At 39.8% G+C, this 22,938-nt stretch overlaps 1 protein-coding gene across 1 annotated transcript in view; it reads right to left on the bottom strand.

Moving 5' to 3' along the window:
• The window catches only part of ADGRF3 (adhesion G protein-coupled receptor F3), a 31,114-nt gene that overhangs the window by 7,032 nt on the left and 1,144 nt on the right, over window positions 1–22,938 (bottom strand). The gene's annotated exons all lie outside the window — the stretch shown is intronic.

Genomic DNA, 22,938 nt, shown 5'->3' with positions numbered 1-22,938 from the left:
CAGTCTTACTCACAGGCTGGGACTCTCGGGCAAGTGGTGATCCCATCAGAGGGAGAGTCATGGCCAAGAGTAGCACAGGGGCAGCCGAGCAGACCATGGCTCAGTGAAGCAGTCTTCAAGAGGCCTCCCGCTGCTGCATGATGCAAATTTCCTCAGAGAAGAGCTGGCAGGGCCCTGCACAGATGGGATGGGAGGGAAGAGTGGAAGGGAGCCAGAGGAATTTACAGAGGAAGTGCTACAGCCCATGTTACAGTCAAATGGGTGTCCAGGTCACTGTGGGACCACCTGGAGCCCACATGCCCCAGTGAGAGAGGCCTGCCCAGGTTCCCTGCTGGGGTCTGGGCCAAGCACTCAGTGAGCAGGAGAGGACTTGGGGGCCCTAGGTCACAACCAACCATGTATCAAGCCAGGTACAGTCACATCCCCAAGGATCTGGGAAATCTGGATTGTTCTGGAACTCCCAGGAAGCTGGGTCATTGATCAAAGAGCCAAGGTTAGAAAAGGCAAATATTAGAGCTGATTGCTATCCTAAAATAATTTCAAGATAGACTGGAGTCTTATGTAACAAAGAATCTGGAAAAATACCGGGATAAATTATCAAAATAATTTTGAAGTGAGGAAGGCTTTTCTAAACACAACACAAAACCCAGAAGCCAGAAAGGAAATAAATTAGACTGTATACAAAGTTTTAAATTTGGGGTGAAAAGAATGTTGGGTTAAAAAAGCAAAAGACAACATGTTTGTAGGACGGTGATTGAATAAAGGGCTAATCTTAACACAGGAATTTTTTGTCTTACACATCATTAAGAAAATGGGCAAAAACAGGAAAAGGTGTTGCCGAAATATCGGCTTCCCTGTGCACCAAGGCCGAAGAGAAATATGGAGACAGATATTGGAGGAAGAGAGAGATGGCTTTATTTTTCTGCCAGGGAGAAGGGAAGACACAGCAGGCTAGCGCCTCAAGAGCTGTGCCTCCACTCCTTGGGAAACAGGGAAGATCTTATATGTGGGGCTCATAGTCCGAGTATATGGTAAGGATCAAAGGTCTTGCATTCTTCCTTTCCTTTGCATTATTTCAAAACAGTCATAGCTGGCGTCAGGCCGCCTGGTAATTGGGGTCAAGCAGTCTGGTAATTGTGTCCGTTTGCCTCTGGTTTATCGGCCGGTGACTTTGTTTCTGAAATGCGAAAATTATAGGGGGTGATTTGTTATGAGGGGCGTATAGAATGTAAGTGCCAGGACATAATAGGGAGTGAGACGCACTGGATGTAACTCACACAGTTAGGGGTGATAGGTGACGAATGTAAATTACATAGTGTCAGGGAGTGAGGTTAGCTTTGTAAAGTACAAATCTAGTTACTACAAATTAGTGACAGTTAAAGTAAACCAAGGAGTGATTAACTCTTTCAGGCCAGGTTATGTTTCTTCTCTAGCCTGTTCACTGTTCCCTTTATATTCCTTGTTCTCAGAGGAGGGAAAACTTCATTTCTATTTTTGCTGCAACACAGGCAGTTTACTGAAAAAGAAATATCAATAGTTTGATAAACATATAAAAACATCCAACTTAAGATATAAGAAATGCAAATTGAAATAAGAAAATATTCTTTGTCACCTACCAATTATCAAAAGACAAGATATTGATAATCTTCAGTGTTGACAAAAGTGTATTTATACAAAATATGTATATAAGGATGTTCAAAGCAGAGTTGTTTGTGATAGCAAATGAGTTAAACAACCCAAATGTCCAAAAGGGATAGGTTAAGTAAATTATGGCATTTCCAAACAACAGAACATTTTTATGGGAAAAAAAGTAAAATAGCTCTATTTGGAGTGAACCCCAATATATATGGTGAAATTTAAAGTGTATGTTATACTCTCCTTTATGTAAAAAAAAAAGAATCTATATTAGATACTTGTGCTTTTTATACTTGGAATATTTCTGGAAGAATACATCAGAAATCTGGCACTAGTTGTTGCTTCTGGGAATGAGACTAAGAGTCTGAATGGGTCTGTGTACTGTTTGATATACATATTTTCTAACCATTGGCGTGCTTTTTTTTTTTAATTCAAAAAAGAAAGATGGGAATTCTCTGGTGGTCCAGCGATTAGAACTTGGTGCTTTCACTTGGGGCCTAGGTTCAATCCCTGGTTGGGGAACTAAGATCCCACATGTCATGCAGTGAGGCCAAATTAAAAAAAAAAAAAAAAAGAGCTGATTTACACACACACACACACACACACACACCACCTAGGGTAGAAATCTAGCCTCAATACATTTCCACTTTCACCACCACCCCTGGCTAAGGTCACTGCTGAAAGAACAGCAAACATATAGAGCACATACATGCATGGGAGCAAAGACTTTGTAAATAATTGATTTCCGAAAACATGAAAATGGTGAAGAATCTGTTTTGAGAACCACAGAGAGAAGACACAGGTGCTTGGGGTGGGGCGCTATCAGCAAGTTGGAAACTGTCTACTGCAGCTGCAGGTGGTTTCAGACGGACACCAACAGTATCTGCTAGTGTCGCCAAAGGGGGTCAGTCAGAGAGCCAGGTGGGCCTGGCAGTGCTCAACAGGGCCTCTCGAGGACCGGGAATGACAGAAGAAAGAGGTGGGATCGAGACCCCTGGAGGTGGGCCGCTTCTGTGCTGGGCAGAGACTGAGCAGTGGTAGCCTCCAGTTAGGAGATGCAAGGACAGACTGCTTGGAGAGAAGACGCTCCACCTAGAAGCAGAAACACCGAAGGAAAAAGTGACTCAGAGAACATTAGAAAGTTGATGGAGCTGGAGATGGAGAGACCCCTAAGGATTCCACTCCCATAACGTAATTTTTCTTAATTGGTACCCTATTCATCTTAACCCCTTTGAGTTCATGACAAGTGAGAACAACAAGGGAGATAACATCTTCCTGATTCAATGAAAGTTGAGGTGTCCAAGGTATATAAAACAACGAACAGAACTAAGGAAGTGAGTTTTCTTATACAATATTTTTAGATCGTTCCTGTAACTTTAGAGAACTTTGAATCGTTTCTGCATGTACAAAAAAATGCCCAGGAAGAGACTGGAAGGAGATGCTGCAGATCAACGAAGTGTCTGTTGTGTTGACCTCAGTGCTCCCCAGGGCCTAGCCCATTCACCACAGGCCTTAAGTAATATTTATATTCAATGAATCAATCAATAGATAAAACAGAGGGAAGACATATGGGAACATATGTACATGTATAACTGATTCACTTTGTTATAAAGCAGAAACTAACACACCATTGTAAAGCAATTATACCCCAATAAAGATGTTTAAAAAAAAAAAAAAAGATAAAACACACCAAGACATTAACAGTAGTTGTCACTAAATGGTAGGATTTGCTATGTTTTTTCTATTTTTCTGTGTTTTTAAATTTTGTATTCTCTAATGGTAAAATATCTTAATAAAAAAATCAAATCTTACAGTCTCAACTCCTTTCTTAAGGACCAACCAGGTACAGAGTCCTTCAGTTTTGCCCAGGTGTCACTGGTTGTCTGGAAGCACCCACAGGCTTAGACCTAGTGTGGGATTCAGACAAACAGATACTTATTGCTGCCACCTGCTTACTCCCAAATCCAAGGTCAACCATAAGGCTATTGGCCTTTATCCCTCTATATACAGAATGTTAATTTGAAACCAGTAAGTTTTTATCCCTGCTGGCAGCTTTTCTGAGGTCCCAGTTTGTACCCTGAGCAAAGGAACTTCCCTTTCCATTTCTCTATTTTGAGCCCTCCAGGCCATGTCAGTAGAGTCTTTGGTAACAAAGGTCTAGGCTTCTCTTAACTGTATCCAAACAGGTTATCTTAAAACTTCCTTTACTATGTGAACTAATAGGTTACTAAAGAATAAAGGTAGCTTAGACTTTTATCCCATATGATCCTTATTTCTTTTTTTTAAATCTTTTTTTTAATATAAATTTTATTTATTTATTTATTTATTTATGGCTGCGTTGGGTCTTCGTTGCTGCGTGCAGGCTTTCTCTAGTTGCGGCGAGCAGGGGCTACTCTTCATTGCAGTGCACGGGCTTCTCATTGTGGTGGCTTCTCTTGTGGCAGAGCACGGGTTCTAGGCACGTGGGCTTCAGTATTTGTGGCATGCAGGCTCAGTAGGTGTGGCGCACGGGCTTAGTTGCTCTGCAGCATGTGGGATCTTCCTGGACCAGGGCTCGAACCCGTGTCCCCTGCATTGGCAGGTGGATTCTTAACCACTGCGCCACCAGGGAAGCCCTTTTCCTTTTTTTTTTTAATTTTTGAAAATGTTTTTGGAATTTTATTTTATTTATTTTATACAGGAGGTTCTTATTAGTTATCCATTTTATACATATTAGTGTATACATGTCAATCCCAATCTCCCAATTCATCACACCACCACCGCCACCCCTGCCACTTTCCCCCCTTGGTGTTCATACGTTTGTTCTCTACATCTGTGTCTCTATTTCTGCCCTGAAAACTGGTTCATCTGTACCATTTTTCTAGGTTCCACATATATGCGTTAATATACGATATTTGTTTTTCTCTTTCTGACTTACTTCACTCTGTATTACAGTCTCTAGATCCATCCACATCTCTACAAATGACCCAATTTCATTCCTTTTCATGGCTGAGTAATATTCCATTGTATATATGTATCACATCTTCTTTATCCATTTGTCTGTCGATGGGCATTTAGGTTGCTTCCATGACCTGGTTATTGTAAATAGTGCTGCAATGAACATTGGGGTGCATGTGTCTTTTTGAATTACGGTTTTCTCTGGGTGTATGCCCAGCAGTGGGATTGCTGGGTCATATGCTAATTCTATTTTTAGTTTTTTAAGGAACCTCCATATTGTTCTCCATAGTGGCTGTATCAATTTACATTCCCACCAACAGTGCAGGAGGGTTCCCTTTTCTCCACACCCTCTCCAGCATTTATTGTTTGTAGATTTTCTGATGATGCCCATTCTGACTGGTGTGAGGTGATACCTCATTGTAGTTTTGATTTGCATTTCTCTAATAATTAGTGACGTTGAGCAGCTTTTCATGTGCTTCTTGGCCATCTGTATGTCTTCTTTGGAGAAATGTCTATTTAGGTCTTAGGGAAGCCCTTTTAAAAATCTTTATTGGAGTATAATTGCTTTACAATGTTGTGTTAGTTTCTGCTGTATGACAAAGTGAATCAGCTATATATATACATATATCCCCATATCCCCTCCCTCTTGAGTCTCCCTCCCACCCTCCCTATCCCACCCCTCTAGGTGGTCACAAAGCACCGAGCTGCTCTGGCTGATCTGCTGTGTGATGCAGCTGCTTCCCACTAGCTATCTTTTTTACATTCAGTAGTGTATATATGTAAATGCTACTCTTTCACTTCATCCCAGTTTACCCTTTCCCCTCCCCGTGTCCTCAAGTCCATTCTCTACATGTGTCTTTATTCCTGTCCTGCCCCTAGGTTCATCAGAACCTTTTTTTCCCCTTAGATTCCATATATATATGTTAGCATACGGTATGTGTTTTTCTCTTTCTGACTTACTTCACTCTGTATGACAGACTCTAGGTCCATCCACCTCACTATAAATAGCTCAATTTAGTTTCTTTCCATGGCTGAGTAATTGAATCCTCATTTCTTTTTCTCTTTCCACCTGACATGGCACTAAATTATTAGAACTATTAAATGATAGCTTATTAGAATGGGAAGGGACCTGAATTTATATATCATCCACTTCAACTCTCACTTTACAGAAGAGGAAAAGGAGCCAAAGGGGGAAATGACTTGCCAAAGGTCACACAGCTCGTTGATGGCAGAGCTGAAGCTTAAAGCCAGGTCTTCTGACTCTGAATCTAGGGAATCTAGATAGAGAGGAAAAGATAGGTCAATTTAAATATAGAATAATAGGACCTTCTGGCTAAAAAAATAAATTTAAAATAATATAAGATAGAATTTGATTCCACAAGGAAGACAGTTCTTCAAGGATATTTCTTTTCCTGAGGAGGAGGGGAAATGCATATAACGTGAAAATAGGTGTTTGTGGAAAGTACGTGCATAAGAATCAAGCAGTCCTTTGGAAAGCCAGCTCATGAATACCTTACTTATCTAGAAGTCCTTAATTCAGCAAATGTGACAATTTGGAACACAGCTGAGATTTACAAGGAACTAAAGAAGACCTGTGAGCAGCCAAAAGAGATCACAGAGATATTGTACTGGTGGCTCTAGCTGGGGCCGTTAGCGAGAGAAGAACTAAAAGACATCCAGATTGGAAAGGAAAAGTAAAATTATCTTTATTCACAGAGGGCATGATCTTATATCTAGAAAATCCTAAGGAATCCACTAAAAAACTATTAGAGCTAATTAAACAAGTTCGGCAAAGTCGCAGGATACAAGATCAACATACAAAAATCCATTGTATTTCTATACACGAGCAGTGAACAATCTGAAAATGAAATTAAGAAAACAATTCAATTGACAATGGCATCGAAAAGAATAAAATATTTAGGAATAAATTACACAAAAGTGCAAGATTTGTACACTGAAAACTAAAAAAGAAAATATTGTTGAAAGACATTAAAGAAAATTTAAATATGTGGGAAGACATTCCATGTTGGTGGAACAGAAGACTTAATACTGTTAAGACAGCAGTACTCCCCAAATTAACTATGGATTCAACACAACCTCCATATCAAAATCCCAGCTGGCTTTTTTCACAGAAATTGACAAGCTGATTCTAAAATTCATATGGAAATGCAAAGAACTCAGAATACCCAAAATAATATTGAAAATGAAGAAAGAAGTTGGAGGAATTAGACTTTCCAATTTCAAAACTTACTACAAAGCTATAATAATGAAGACAGTGTTTGCATAAGGATAGAAATGTAGATCAATATAATAGAACTGAAAGTCCAGACATAAACTCGAACATTTATGGTCAATTGATTTTTGACAACGGTGCCAAGACAATTTAATGGGAGAATAGCACAACCGGATATCCACATGCAAAAAATACCTGTTTGGCCCCGTCTCAAACTATACACAAAAAAGTCAAATTTTACATTATTAATATAAGGGATATACAACATGGTGATACAAAGCACCAAGAGGGACATTTAAACTTGGTTTTTCTGGGAAGGTCTCTTGAAGGAATATAATGATCAATGAGGCTGGAAAGGCAGGAATGCGTCAGATTGTGAAGGGCCAATTAAGAATTTGAAACCTTAGTCTGGAGGCAAATTTGTAGTCCAGAAATTAAGTTTGGGAAACTGCCATGATTACGGATCTGTGGATATGTTCCTTACAAATAGTATAACTCCCATTTAATAAATCGAACTATATTTTCAATGTCATAGGAGTACAGAAAATTTAAAGAAATTCTGTTGTGAATCCATTCGCTCATATATCCATTAAATGAATACTTATTAAGCACTGGTGTCAGACGCTATGCTAGTTCCTAGAGATTCAGTGGTGGTGTGGACTACACGTGTCTTGGTGCATTTGCCAAAATAAGATTTGGGCACAAAGACTATGATAGTTATTATGGAATATAGTATTTTTTCTGGTTGCCACCAAGCCTTGGTCAGTGTCAGGGCATGTCATGGGACAGTGTGCAGAGAGGAGGGGAAAATGTACAGCTATTTACCCAGTTGGAAATCTTGACGCAGTACCGTTTCAGTAAGAGCTAATCTGCTAATTCTTGGCTGAGGCAGAAAGCTCTAATACAGAAAGTGTATGTTTAAAATTGTTTGATGCCATAAAATGTATGACCTGTGAAATATATGACAATAAGAAGTATTTTAACAAAAATCCAGGCGCTATATATGTCTTCATAAAAACAAAGGATATTTCTGACATCAAAAAATTTTAAGAAGTGGTTGGTATAAAGTGATTCAGAAAGAGTAGTGATAATTTCGGATCTCCTATGATTTAAGCATCTAACTTTAGATCCTAGAATGAGATCCCATACTTGCTGTCTGAGATAGTTCAGAAAACCCTGCTACAGCATTTGTGTTAAAAGTATTTGCTCAAGGGCACAACTTAAAGAAGCTGAAGAAACTCGTGGCATTTCCGATGCTACCTTTGAGCCCTACAAGGCTTCTGAGAAGTTTTATGCCGACGTGTGTGTGTGTGTGTGTGTGCGCGCGCGCGCGTGCGTGTGTGTGTGTGTGTGCGTGTGTGAAGAAACCTATGGGGAGGACTATGACATTGGAGTGGAACAGAATTTTTTCTTCTAAAGATAAAAAAATTTCAAATCCTCTAAGTCATGAGCCTGCTGATTTTAATGTATAATTAAGGATATCAAAATGTTAATAAATTTAAGTATCTATTAAGCACATGCCCTATCTATTTAGACCCATCTATGAGCATCATTTTATAACTTGGAGGTATAGATGGCCTTCCTAAGCATGAAATGAAATCCTAAAACCATATAGGACAAGATGTCCAATTTGAATGTGAAAAATACGAGATGTCTTATATAAATCACAAAAGGCTCCAAGGTGGTAATATTACTCCGTGAAAGAAGAACAATTTTCTCTGAGTGAACAACTACATGTTAAAATTTGCAAAGAGGTAACTAATGGAAAAGCAGACATAGGAGTCAGACAGCTAGAGATCAAAATTAGCTTCATTACTGGAAAAGCTGAGTAGGAGATGGTGGTTTGGATGTGAGCCAGATGCACTTCCCAATACATCCTCCTTGAACAGAATTTACTTACCCAGTCACTGACACAGCGGGGCATCTCCAGGTCTCCCTTGTGGGGATAGGGGAGCTGAGAATGAGTCTGGAGGACTGGCCACTCCAAAAGAGGGAGGACTCAGAGCTTATTCTCCACATCTTACCCATCGGATAGGTCACTTTTTGCTTGGGGAAATGGGAGAGGAAACAGAGACTATATATCCTTAAGGGGAATGGAAGTTCCCTCCATTTCTGTGGAAATGTGATAAGAAAGGAATAGCATTCCTCACCAACACCATGCAGTACTGATTATAAAAAGATTTATTTCAATAATCTAGTGAGAGAAAACTGAAAAACTTCATTTAACTAATGTCAAAATATACGCATAAGTAGATTTTATAAAGTCAGTAAACCCAGAAAATACTTTTGAACACTTTGTTAGAAGCCCTAGAGAACTGTGTGCCAAGAACAAAAGTTAGCCAGTACTTGTACTGAAAACCTATTGTTTCTGCTATATTCCACTTATTTTCTGAACCAATTCCTAGAAACTGTCCTCCACCCTGATTCACAGGTTTACTATGGAAGTAGTCATTTTATACAAGGTCATGGTGTCCAGCCCCCCAAACCCCACCCCACCAGGACAGTCCTTGGTGCACATCTAACACCAACAACTTTTCTCTTCCAGTGTAGTTTGGGAAGTTGGACCTAGGGAGAGTCTGAGGTTGGACCTCCAACATGTAAACTCAGCAGCTATTGGTTTTCTGTCATGTGAACTGGGAAAATGATCTGAGCTCAAAGGAACAATGAAGCTAACGTGCAGATAAAAACAAAGACAAACATGAAGCGGGTCCATTGTTTCAACTTTATTCTTGATGCTTATTTGCACTCCTGATCTTGAAAGACCACAACTTCTTTTAATTATTTCTCTTTTTGCTTGAGCTAGTTAAGGCAAGTTTTTAAATTTTGTGATTAACACATGAGAAAAGCCAGGAAAACTGTGACAGTAGAAAAATGGTCATTATATTAAGATATGGGATCAAAGAGTCTTGAGATTCAAGACACCAACTTCATCTTTCCAGACCTCAGTTTTCACATCAACAAAATGAAGGAGGTAAATTAGATGATCTTTGTAGTACTCAAAAAATGTTGTTCCACTTCCATCTGGCTTTCATGGTTTCTAATGCAAAATCCACAGTCATTTGATTCATTGTTCCCTTGTAAGTAATATATTCTCTGCAGCTGCTTTCAAGATGTTTTTCATTGTTTTAGTTTTTAGCTGTTATCATGTGTCTAGACTGGGATTTCTTTAAATTTCTCCTGTTTTGGATTCACTGAGCCTTTTATATCTTCCATCAAATTTGAGCATTTCAACCATTATTTCTCCAAATATATATATTTTTCTGCATCACATTCTTTCTCCTCTCTTTCTTGGACTCTAATGACACAAATGTTAGACTTTTTTTTGGATTTTCCCACAGACTCCCCCTGCCCCCCATCTTTCCAATTGTTTTTCTCTCTGTTGTTTAGATTGGATAATTTTTTATTGATCTATCTTCAAGTTTACTGACTCTTTCGTCTGTCATCTCTATTCTGCTACTGAGCCTGTGGTAGACAGAATGACCACCCAAAGATGTCTACTTCCTAATCCCAAGAACCTGTGAATATGTAGCCTTAACAGCAAAAAGGGATTTTGCAAATGTTAATTAAATTAAAGACCTTAAGATAGGGAGATTATTCTGAATTATCTGAGTGGGACCAATGTAATCATAGGGTCCTTACAAAACAGAAACAGGAATGTGAGAGACAAAAAACAGGAAATCTATAGCAGAAGCAGAAGTTGGAGGGATGCACTTTGAAGATGAAGGCTGCCATAAGCCAAGAAATGTAGGCAGCCTCTAGAAGGTAGAAAAGGCAAAAAAAAAAAAAAAAATGCATTTTTCCCTGGAGTCCCCAGAAGAATTGCAGCCCTGCTGACACCTTGATTTTAACTTTATAAGATTCATTTCAGACTTCGGACCCTCAGAACTGTAAGTTACTATGTTTGTTTTGTTTTAAGCCACTACAGTTGTAGTAATTTGTTACAGCAGCAATAAGAAACTAATACAAAGCCCAGTCATTTAAAAAATTTTTGGTTATTGTATTTTTCAGTTCTAAAATTTCCATTTGGTTCTTTAAACTTTCTGTTTCTTCACTGAGACTTTTCATCTTTTCATTCATTTCAAGAGTGTTCCTACTTATTCATGACTTTTTTTTTTGGCATGTGGGATTTTAGTTCCCTGGCCAGGGATCAAACCCACACCCCCTGCATTGGAAGCACAGAGTCTTAACGACTGGACCGCCAGGGAAGTCCCCCTCATGACATTTTTATAATAGTGGCTTCAATGTCTTTTTCTGATAATTCCAACATCTATGTCATTTCAGCATTGATGTCTGTTGATTGTTTTTTCCCATGTGAATTGAGATTTCCTGGTTCTTCATATGCCATGTAATTTTGGATTGTATCCTACCAAATAGGATAGTTTGACATAATATTTGAATATAATATTTGAACATAATATTTGAATATTATGTTATGAGACTCTGGATCTCGTTTAAATCCTATGAAAAATACTGATATTTTTGTTTTAGCAGGTAATTGACCTAGTTTGGTTCAGGTCACAAGTTCTGACCAATCTACTGTGGATTGTATTTTCAATACCAGTTCTTTTTTCAAAGGCTTGTGATGCTATTCATATCTACTGCATATATGTGCCACCCAGTGGCCAGTCTGGGACCTGGGTGATGGTCTACATCTTAGTGCAGTTCTCAAAGTTTATGGTATGCTGTTTAAGGTCAAATCTGTGCACATACAACTGGGAGAGCTCCCAGGACTTCATAAAACTCTATGAGTCATCTTCCTGAATTCCTTCTCTCTGAAGTTACTCCAGTTCCCTTGAAATAATACTCTTGTCAAAGTAGCATGCACATAACACACTTATATCCATCTTTATTACATGTGTTTTTAAACATTTCTTTAAATGAAATAGAGAATGGCAACCACATCCATTCCTTCAAAACACTGTTCTCGAACCTAGGGGTAAGATGGGAATAAAGACACAGACCTACTAGAGAATGGACTTGAGGATGTGGGGAGGGGGGAAGGGTGAGCTGTGACAAAGCGAGAGAGAGGCATGGACATATACACTACTAAACGTAAGGTAGATAGCTAGTGGGAAGCAGCTGCATAGCACAGGGAGATCAGCTCTGTGCTTTGTGACCGCCTGGAGGGGTGGGATAGGGAGGGTGGGAGGGAGGGAGACGCAAGAGGGAAGAGATATGGGAACATATGTATATGTATAACTGATTCACTTTGTTATAAAGCAGAAACTAACACACCATTGTAAAGCAATTATACTCCAATAAAGATGTTAAAAAAAACAAAACAAAAACAAAACACTGTTCTTTTTGTAGCATGTGGGTAGCACTCATAACCATTATTATTACAGTTTTAAAAAGCACTTCTCTAAATGCATTACAGAGAAGTTTAAGAATATTCTCAAGTATTCTTAGAACACTCAAGTTATTCCCTTTTTGCGGTACGCGGGCCTCTCACTGTTGTGGCCTCTCCCGTTGCGGAGCGCAGGCTCAGCGGCCATGGCTCACGGGCCTAGCCGCTCAGCGGCATGTGGGATCCTCCTGGACCGGGGCACGAACCCGTGTCCCCTGCATCGGCAGGTGGACTCTCAACCACTGCACCACCAGGGAAGCCCCCAAGTTATTCCCTTTTAAAATATTCTTTACCGGATAAAATCCAGCCTCCTCAAGTCTAATTGGTTTAATGAGCTAGGTGGAGGCCATTTCATGGGTCACAATTGCCAGTGGGAAGTAAATTAATCACACAATACCCAAGTCAAATAAAAGTGAGGTTGGGTACCACTCTCTCTCCTTGTATCTTGGGTAGAATTAGTTTGGACCTTTATCTCAGAGCTCAAGAAAAATCCTACCAAATAGGATTCTGTATTCAATTAAGAGCCTACTGTGTTTGGGCAACAGCAGAATATCTACATTAAAAATATGAAAGTAGGGCTTCCCTGGTGGCATAGTGGTTAAGAATCAACCTGCCAATGCAGGAGACACGGGGTCAAGCCCTGGTCCAGGAAGATCTCACATGCCATGGAGCAACTAAGACCGTGCACCACAGCTACTGAGCCTGCGCTCTAGAGCCCACGAGCCACAACTACTGAGCCTGCATGCCAAAACTACTGAAGCCCACGGGCCTAGAGCCCGTGCTCTGCAACAAAGACGAGACACCACAATGAGAAGCCCACGCACCACAACGAAGAGTAGCCCCCTGCTCGCCCCAACTAGAGAAAGGCTGCGCACAGCAACAAAGACCCAACGCAGCCAAAAGTAAATAAATAAATAATAAATAAAATTTTAAAATATATATGAAAGTAAGGGAATTCCCTGGCAGTCCAGTGGTTAGGGCTTTACGCTTTCACTGCCGTGGACCCAGGTTCGATCCCTGGTCAGGGTACTAAGATCCTGCAAGCAGCACAGCGTGGCCAAAAAAAAAAATTATATATATAATATACATGTATATGAAAGTAAGCAAACGAACAACGTAAGAAAATTAAAGTGGCTCTGATTTTGGATTATCAGAGCAATGCTGGCTTGTCAAAAAAAACGTAAAACAATTGAGAAATGTGTAATTTAGAGACTGAAAGTACTTATGGCTCCCTTTCTGGTCATAAAATGAACCAAACTATATACCTTGCTTTTGAGTTGTTTACCGAAAAAGTGTTAGATTTCCTTTTTTTTAAAATAATGAAATGACCTCAACTTTTCATGTTGCTCTCAAATATACACACAAAAAGAAATATGCAAAGAAGTTGTTTTTTACTTGAACGTGGTTCTCAGATTGTTTTTCTTGAGAGTCTGTGAATTCAAACAAAATTTTAGACAGGAAATGTATTAAAGAATGGCCCAAGAAGTGAAAACAACCTCATATCTGTCAGTAGTAGAATGGATAAACAAACTGTAGATAGCTTTACTTCCATACTTTAAAACCACACAGAAATTAAAATGAACTAGATCTATATGTATTGATATAGATCAACCTCAAAACAATATTGAGTGTAAAAAATATTGTAAGAGGTTAGGAACAGCGGGATACTATTTAAGTATATACTTACACACACACACACACACAAGCACAAAAAACAGTACTATATTGAATCTGGATATGAACATATGTAATAGAAGTATAAAACAGGAATAGGAATAATAAACAACAACAAGATAGTGGCTAACTCTGGGAACAAATGGGAAAGAGATGGTGCAGAGCTGGAGCTTTAGCTGAAACATTTTTTAAAAAGCTATGAAGCACATATGGCAAAAGATTAACATGTGTTAATTACTGGTGGTGGGTGTATGGATGTCAAGTATATTCCTCTCTATATGTGACAGTTAAGATGGATAATGATGAAGATGATGACGCTAGACAGAGGGATGAGGAACCTTTCCCGGTCTTGACCTTGACTGTTAAGACAGCATTTGATTCATCCTTATGCTTTTTCTGCTAAAATATATGTATATATATATTATATATAAATATATGATGCAATATACGATATGTCTTTAAAAACACATAGGTGTCAAAAACAAAAACCCACATAGATGTCTTTTTTTCTTCCAGTTTGAATCATTTTAATATTTAAAGACAAAAAGTGAGTGCTGACTATTTTTTTCTATTATTTTTCTACTTTTTTTTTAAAACACATGCACAGAGGTCTAACAGCCAAAATGCACGTAGGAAATGAGCTCCTGCTCTGTCCCCCACAGTCCCATCCGGTGTTCGACACTGCTGCCAGCCCACCCTCCTCTCCGTTCACAGTGGCTGATTTATGCTAAACTCTAATGCATCTGGTCTGTTTCGTAATGTGTGCATGTCTCTCCCCAGCATCTCCATCCTAAAATAAAAACCCAAGAGTCATTAAGGGCAGAGTACATCCCTCCCACTGGTACCAGCTCCTACCCTACATCTTCAGGTTAGGAGCAATTCCGTGAAAGGAGTGGGTGGCCAGGGCTGGAGTACTGGTCTGCACTCTGTTGTCAGAGTGAGGACAGAAGATATTGGTCAGAACAGTGTGGAGAGCACAGATGAGCTTGGGACGCGCTCAGTGAGATAAAGTAGGGAGAATTCTCCTCACCAGGTTTAGAGAGATCAAGGTGTCAACATATAAAATAGAAATAAAAGTAATCCAAATGATCAGCAATTTGAACACTAATGAATTTCAAATGTTTCCTACCAAGACTCCTCAGATATAGCAGTAACAATCTAGACCTTTCCAGGAAGTGAAGGTAGAGCTCCAGGCATTCCTCCTGACAGCCCTGTGATGGGCCCTAGAAGCATCTTTTCAGTCTGGAAGACAACAGGAAAAGCCCAGATCAGGAAGGAAGTGGCCTCAACCCACAAGGCTGCTCTGCAAAACCTGTACTTTATTGGAGCCACAAGGAGAGAGAAATGAAAAGAGGCTCCTGCCTTGGACTGGAGCCTCTCGGGGAACATCTCTGTCAGCCATGGTCTCCCATGTGGCCTCACCTCGCTCCTGTCTTGTCCCTGTCCAGCTCCTCCTCAGCTTCTCAGGCACCTTTCCAGAGCAATTCCTCTCCAGGGAGGGGACAGTGCGACAGCCGCCTCAGGGACCCCAGCCACAGATGCCTTCTCTTATGAGAAAAGTATGTCTTCTAATACACACCTAGGCTTTCATTTCTAAAAGAAAAGGCTTTACTTCTAGCAATTTATAAAATTTAAAGGGCAGTGCCTGTACAAAGATGGGATTTAAAAAAATTACCTATAAGAAGTGTTTTATCCTACTTAATCTTCCCTTTGGTTTTTACCTATTTTCTTATTTGCAAGGCTTATTCCTTCACAGCAATTTGGGCTCTCGAGTCCATCTTAATGCCACCATTCTTTATTTCAATTTCTCTAGAGAAGCTGTTAATTCACTTTTTCCTGATTATCTGCCTACTGCTTTCAAGAGGGAACTTGCTGGCAGCTACTTCAAGCACTTTCTTCTCAAATTATCCCTTTAGCCTTTCCTATTCCTATTCTCATGCCAAACTAGGAAGAGAAATCCAATATGAGTAATGTGATGATGCTTAGACCAAACCCTTATGATTATCTCCCCACCAATAAAGCACAGCTTATCCTTAACAGCCACCCTGGTAACACAACGGCCTGTTCCTTCCTACTTTATAAAATGGTAGAAATTTATAGTTTTATACTATATTTTAGAACTTTATAGTTATACAGTTTTATCTTTGTACAACTTGCTATAATGTGCTGGCTGATATGCCTTTTAAAGTACTAAATTTGAAAGAGCTTTACCTAAAATGATAAAAACCCATTAATTAAAAATCCCGAATTCATGATATTCCTTTGTCTTTCCCTTGGTTGTAAAAGAAGTATGTATGTGTTATTTTGTGCTTTTCTTTTTATTATAACACCAATAATCCACTTTGCCTTTTTTTTTGAGATGAAATTCACTTAACATAAAATTCACCATCTAAAGGGTACATTTCAATGGTTTTTCATATACATTCACAGTGTTATTCAGCCATCACCATGACCTAAGTCCAGGACACTTTCATCACCCTGAAAAGCAACCCCATACCTGTTAATACTTATTCCCAATCCTCCTCACCCCCATTCCCTGGCTATCACTAATTTATTTTCTGTCTGTAGAGATTTGCCTACTCTGGACATTTCATATAAATGGAATTATACAATATAAAAAAAGCAACGTAATATGTCTTTATTTCCTTCCATCAATTTAATTCAACAAAAGCTTACTGAGGGCTTATTGAGGACTAGGCATTATGCTAGGTTCAGAAGTATACGGATGTGGTCCTTACCCACCAGGCACTTATAGTCCAGTAAAACAGATAAGAAAACAGATAATTTCATAACATGTAAGTATGAAGGAAGAGGTATGCACAGGATGCTGTAGGAGCACAGAGGAACAGGATTGTCTCTAGTGAGGGGAGGTAGGCGTAGGCTGGAAGGAAGCAATGAAACTTAAGGTGAATCTTGAAGACTGACAGGGAGTTAGCCAGGCATCAACAAAGGAACAGAAGCTTTAAAAGTACAGCCTGAAGTGGTTGAGGATTTATGAATAATCCTGTACTTCTGGGAGATCAAGTGTGTGTGTGTATGTGTGTGTGTGTGTGTGTGTGTGTTGGGAGGAGGGGTCAGGGGTCAGAAAGAGAGAATAAGGACAAGAGTAATTCGAAGCAATCAAAGGAGGAGGAAGTTTCAAGGAAATAACAGTAGGCAATGTAAGCTGATGAAAAATCAAATAAGACTGAAAGTGCCCATTTGATTTACCAAGTAAGTGGAGGAGCCTGGAAGTAGCCATTTCAGTGCAGCTGGTGGGCTTGGAAACCAGACTGGAGAGGGTTGAACCATGAGTGGAGGTTTGGAAGTAAGGGACAGCTTGACTAAGCCTTGTGACGAGGAGTTCTACTGATTTAATTTCTTTTGTCATTCTTTTTCTGAGTATCTTAAAATAATTCAAGCATCATTCAGTGGTTTCCAAATCTCTTCCTAATGAAATTTACTGTCTTGTCTTTTAGCAGCTAATCTGAAGTGGTAGATTGTTTGCAAAGAGGGTCGCAATAACTCCTCCCATCCTTCTGCGCAGGCCTCAGGACCAGGTAACTTTGCCATTCCATCCATTAAGAGGTGGAATCTATGTCCCTTACCGTTAATATGGGTTGGCCTTGTGATTTGCTTTGTCCGGTACAACGAGACAGAAGTAACACTGTGTGACATCTGAGCCTCAGCCTTGAAAACCTTGTAGCTTCTACTTCTAACCTCTTGGAGTAATAAGTCCAGCAAGACCAGCAGAACTGCCCAGCTAAGCCCAGCCTAAACTGCTCAACCACAGAATTATCAGTAAATAAAATGGTTGTTATTATAGGCTACTAAGTTTTGAGCAATTTGTTATGTGGCAATAAATCACTCTGGCATCTGCTCAAATTTTTTCAATCAAAAAAAAATTTTTAATTAAAAGATTTTTTTTGGCTGGGCTGTGCGGCTTGTGGGATCTTATTTCCCCGACCAGGGATTGAACCCGGGCCCTCGGCAGTGAAAGCACAGAGTCCTAACCACTGGACGGCCAGGGAATTTCCCTGCTCAATTTTTTAAAGTGTGTTTTCTTGCAGCTTATGCCTACCAATACAACATTTCCTTATGAAAGGCTACGTGTCATTAGTATACTCAGAGTTTTTTCTGCACTCCATCAAAATACAAAGTCAATTCCTATGAAATCTCAAAGTCTTTACCTAATTTTCTTTTGATTCCAACCATTTGTTTCCTGTCTTCAAGTCAATTCTCTGTCCAAGACTTTAACAGCGAATTTTTAAAAAGGAGAGGAGGGGTGAGAGGAGGAAGGAAGAAAGGGGGCATCTGTGAAGAGCCAGGGCATTGGATAAGACCAGCCATTCACAGAATGTAGTAATATACTCCTTGCCTGGGGTCCATGTTTTATCCAATTTTTTATCTCCAAGGTATGTCATGGTATCTGGATTTGGTGCACAGCTAATGTTCAACAAGGACACATGAAGAGATAATGAAGTTGCTATTTTTATACATTGTTTCATATTTGTATGTCTTGTTCCCTAACTTCTGCTAGAGTTCTATTCTAGTCAAGCAGGCTGCACAGCCTTGGGTATATCATGAAAGATTTCAAAGCTTTATGGTAGTAGATAATCTATGTTGGCAACTATTACCTCAATCCCTGCCCCAGGTTTTTGAGGATTCTTACAGGAAAATGGATCACAGCAAACTTTCCTACTCACTTGCTCCTCTTAGGGTTTTTTGTTTGTTTTGTTTTGTTTTTGCTAGTATCTTTCTCTTCCACCCAAACTAAGTAACCATCCGTCTCAACTCCAATTATCTCAAAGTTTCATGAAGACAAAAATGATCCCTACCCAAAAATGGAGTCCCTTGCTTGGCTGTATGTTCAAATTGAAGAAAGAAAGAAAGAAAAAAAAAAAACAAAGAATAGTGGTTACATTTGGTTATATTTACAGGCCCGACCTTAGATGAGGCAAACAGGAATAAGGAGAGAGGCATGACAGGGGTGAAACCACTATGGCTACCCATCTGAATGATTAGTACTTGGTTTACCTAGAGTTCTGCTTCCATTTTATTTTATTTTTAAAAAATATTTATTTATTTATTTCTTACTTCCATTTTAGTGTAGCAATAATGGGAAGGAGGATGTGTGTGTAGGAGAGGTATCAATTATCTCTCTACTCAGAAAATACAGATGTTGGGTCACTATCAGAACTTCAGAGAATGCTGACTATAAGACTCTGCCCACTGTAAAACTTTGCTGAGATCAGTTTTTTAAAATAATTCTCCTTTTATTTAATAGTCATGCTCATGAATAATGGATTTACAAGAGAAATAATCACTCATCTTCAAAACAAGAATGGCAAGTATATAGAGGGTCTGGATTTTATTCTTACCTCGTATCACACTGGGCCTCCAGGTCCCTCTGAATCTTTACACTGCTTCTTTTGGTTTTGAATGACTATTGACACCACTGACTTGGTGGTATTCAAAGGTTAAGAGCACAAAAATGGCCAGAGAACCAGTGGAGAACCAATGGAGGTGGGTGGGATGATGAGTCACGGAATCATGGAGATAATACCCTCCTCCACTGACATGGGAAGTAGAAGGTACGGAGCAGCCGTACTTTATGCTGAAACTCAGTATACTGCACAGCCCTTTTCTGTGATAAAGCATTTGATTGTCCCACTCAAATACAGTACTCAGTACATTCTTATCTAGTAGGATTATTTTTGAAAAATGTAAAACACAGCAAAAACCGGGCAGACAAAACCCAACCTGAGAAGGTTTACGCTAGCCAGGGAATTTCATTTTTAAGAAACAACGAGCAACATAATGACTCTGCTCGGTTCTTTCCTAGTTCCCCCCCACTCCAGACTTGATTAAAAACTAACCTGTGAATTTTCTTTTTTAAAACATCTCACCATGGTAACTCGTAGAAGCATGGTGCAGTGGAAAAGTTATTCAACTAGAAGTTTGATGACCTGTTCTCTTATTCCAGTTTTACCATAAAGTTTTGGGCAGGTTTTCCCAAAAACTTGCCCAAATGTAATTCTTCTGTTGTTCTGTTCTGTACAATTAGAACAACTACCCAGCCACGGTGCAGGGTTGTTAGGATGATCTAGTGAGATGTCAAACTGCTTTGAGTTTATGAATATAAGGCTTTATCATTGTTTAAAAATAAAAACCCAATCAGTATCTTTTTACAAGCTTCCTTGGGAAGTCTTGACTATTTTTATGTCTTTAATAACTTATATTGGAGTTACTAACTGTATTAGTCCTTAACTAACTCCCAATTTTCTAGATATCTCCATTTATCTGACTCCGTCTTACTTCTGACTAAGTAAAACAGGAATTGTAGGAATTATGCCATTTCCCCCACACCCCAACCCAGGTTATATTAGGAAATTGATAACACTGTTCTAGCACAAATATCTTTTATGATCATTATTCTGGAAGGCAAAAAGCCTGACCTTGAGTGTATGAGATAAAGAAGAGAGGAACCTCAGTGGATGAGGAGGCAGACCAAGGAAGCAAGCAATAGCAAACTGTGCTCGGTACTGTGGTGCAGAAGGAAGAGACAGCATGGGGTATAGAAGGGACTGGTCAGGCCAATATGAAGTGGTCCCTGGCAGCTCTGGGCTGCCTTAGGGATAAATACGCCCTCGAATGGAATTCAGGAAAGAGGAGACGGGAAGGTGATTCACTTGCAAAGGCAAACTTGTTTACTCGACAATTTTCTCTTCCTGGGTGAGAGTACCTGGTAAAACTCACCCAGATCCAGAATTCATGGGGTTTTGGAAAAATATCTTATATTTGTATGGGCTTAATTTAACAGGCTTATGCCATACCACTTCACGTGCTCTATGAAATAACTATAAGGTAGGACAAGAATTATGATCACTTTACAGATCAGTTGATTTCATCTTAGAGAAGTTAAATGATAGAGTTTAATTAAATTTCAGAGATAAATAGGATCTTAGAGATTTAGTCTAATGCCCACTCTTTAAAAAAGAGAACATGTTATGTGACTTCCCTGATGGCACAGTGGTCAAGAATCCACCTGCCAATGCAGGGGACACGGGTTCGAGCCCTGGTCCGGGAAGATCCCACATGCCGCGGAGCAACTAAGCCCATGCACCACAACTACTGAGCCTGCACTCTAAAGCCCACAAGCCACAACCACTGAAGCCCGTGCGCCTAGAGCCCGTGCTCCGCAACAAGAGAAGCCACCACAATGAGAAGCCCGCGCACCGTGACAAAGAATAGCCCCCACTCACCGCAACTAGAGAAAGCCCGCGCGCAACAACAAAGACCCAACGCAGCCAATAAATAAATAAATACTCAATGTGATTTAAAAAAAAAGAGAGAAAGAACACGTTTAGGTGAAGTAAGCTGTCTAGGATCACACAGCCAGTATGTAACAGATGTCAAAGTATAAACAAAGTTCTGTGTTATGTTTTAGTTTAGAAATTCTCAGACTGACTCATAATTGATTCAAACTTGTTACAATCTTCTGCAGAAGAGAGGCAGCAAATTGTAACTGCTTTCACAAAATTAAAAGCTGCTCTTTTTAAAACACTGCTTTTGAAGAAAATGTTAGAGAGGTAGGAAAAAATTTTACAAAATCAGGAGTGTCACTTTGAATTTGCTTCATCTGAAGTGATTAACAATAACTGCAGTTTATGAGCTACTATTAGGTGCATGTACTCAAGTCACATTTTATGGCTTTTCACAATTAACTAAATATCTTTTACAAGTATGAAGTTTATATGCCAGATCCGTAACCACAGGTCTTACATTAAAAATCATTTAGGGCTTCCCTGGTGGCGCAGTGGTTAAGAATTCGCCTGCCACTACAGACGACAGGGGTTTGAGCCCTGGTCCGGGAAGATCCCACATGCTGCGGAGCAACTAAGCCTGGGCGCCACAACTACTGAGCCTGCGCTCTAGAGCTCGTGCGCCACAACTACTGAGCCTGCGCTCTAGAGCCCGCATGCCTAGAGCTTGTGTTCCGCAAGAGGCCACCACGATGAGAGGCCCGCGCACTGCAATGAAGAGTACCCCCCGCTCCCCACAACTAGAGGACGCCTGTGTGCAGCAACGAAGACCCAACGCAGCCAAAAATAAAATAAAGTGGATTTCTATAAAAAAATTAAAAAATCATACAAGTATTTTTCTCTCTCCATATCGATTAAAAGAAACACATAATAGAGGAAATCTATAGTGTATTACTTGGGAGAATAGCTTCAGTCTGATTAACAGATTTGTCTAAAATTCCAATTCAGTTTTCTTATTAATACACAGAGAGGATTTAAATACAGTACCTGCACAAAGAAAATACTTTTATAAGGAGGTGGTTTCATAGTTTTCCTTTCATTAGAGCCAACTTCCTTCTTAAAGGGAGGTTCACATTTCCAATGTCCTTTTCAAAGCTGGGCACTTCACAGTGCATCAGAGATCTTTGCTCACTCATTCAACAGAATGTGTTGACCATGTACCATTTGCAAGCTGCTAAGCTATGGGACATGGGGAAAATTAGGTTGTATAAGATACAAATCCTCCCCTTAGAGCAAGTGAGGGAAAATAATACCCAAATTTATTGCTCATCTACCATGCCCCAAGTATGATGATAGATGTTTTATATCTATTACCTCGTAAGAATCTTTATTTATTTTTGGCTGTGTTGGGTCTTCGTTGCTGCACGGGTTTTCTCTAGTTGCAGCGAGTGCGGGCTGCTCTTTGTTGTGGTGTGCGGGCTTCTCATTGCGGTGGCTTCTCTTGCTGCGGAGCATGAGCTCTAGGTGCGTGGGCTTCAGTAGTTGTGGCACGCGGGCTCAGTAGTTGTGGCTCTCAGGCTCCAGAGTGCAGGCTCAGTAGTTGTGGTGCACGGGCTTAGTTGCTCCGTGGCATGTGGGATCTTCCCGGACCAGGGCTCGAACCCGTGTCCCCTGCATTGGCAGGTGGATTCTTAACCACTGCGCCACCAGGCAAGTCCCTATCTCGTGAGAATCTTAAAGTTTAGAAGGTAAGACATATGCAGAAACAATAATATACTTGACATATATTGAGTCCTCAATTAGTATTTGTTGAATGAATGAATTCAAAGAACATAAGAGATCTCAAAATAATTGCCCTTGTTTCAGAG

Source organism: Monodon monoceros, unplaced genomic scaffold, assembly GCF_005190385.1.
Source record: "Monodon monoceros isolate NGI ecotype Baffin Bay Population unplaced genomic scaffold, NGI_Narwhal_1 Super_Scaffold_19, whole genome shotgun sequence".
Lineage (NCBI taxonomy): Eukaryota > Metazoa > Chordata > Mammalia > Artiodactyla > Monodontidae > Monodon > Monodon monoceros.
The sequence above is the reverse complement of the archived record's forward strand: the minus strand, read 5'-3'. Positions and strand labels throughout refer to the sequence as shown.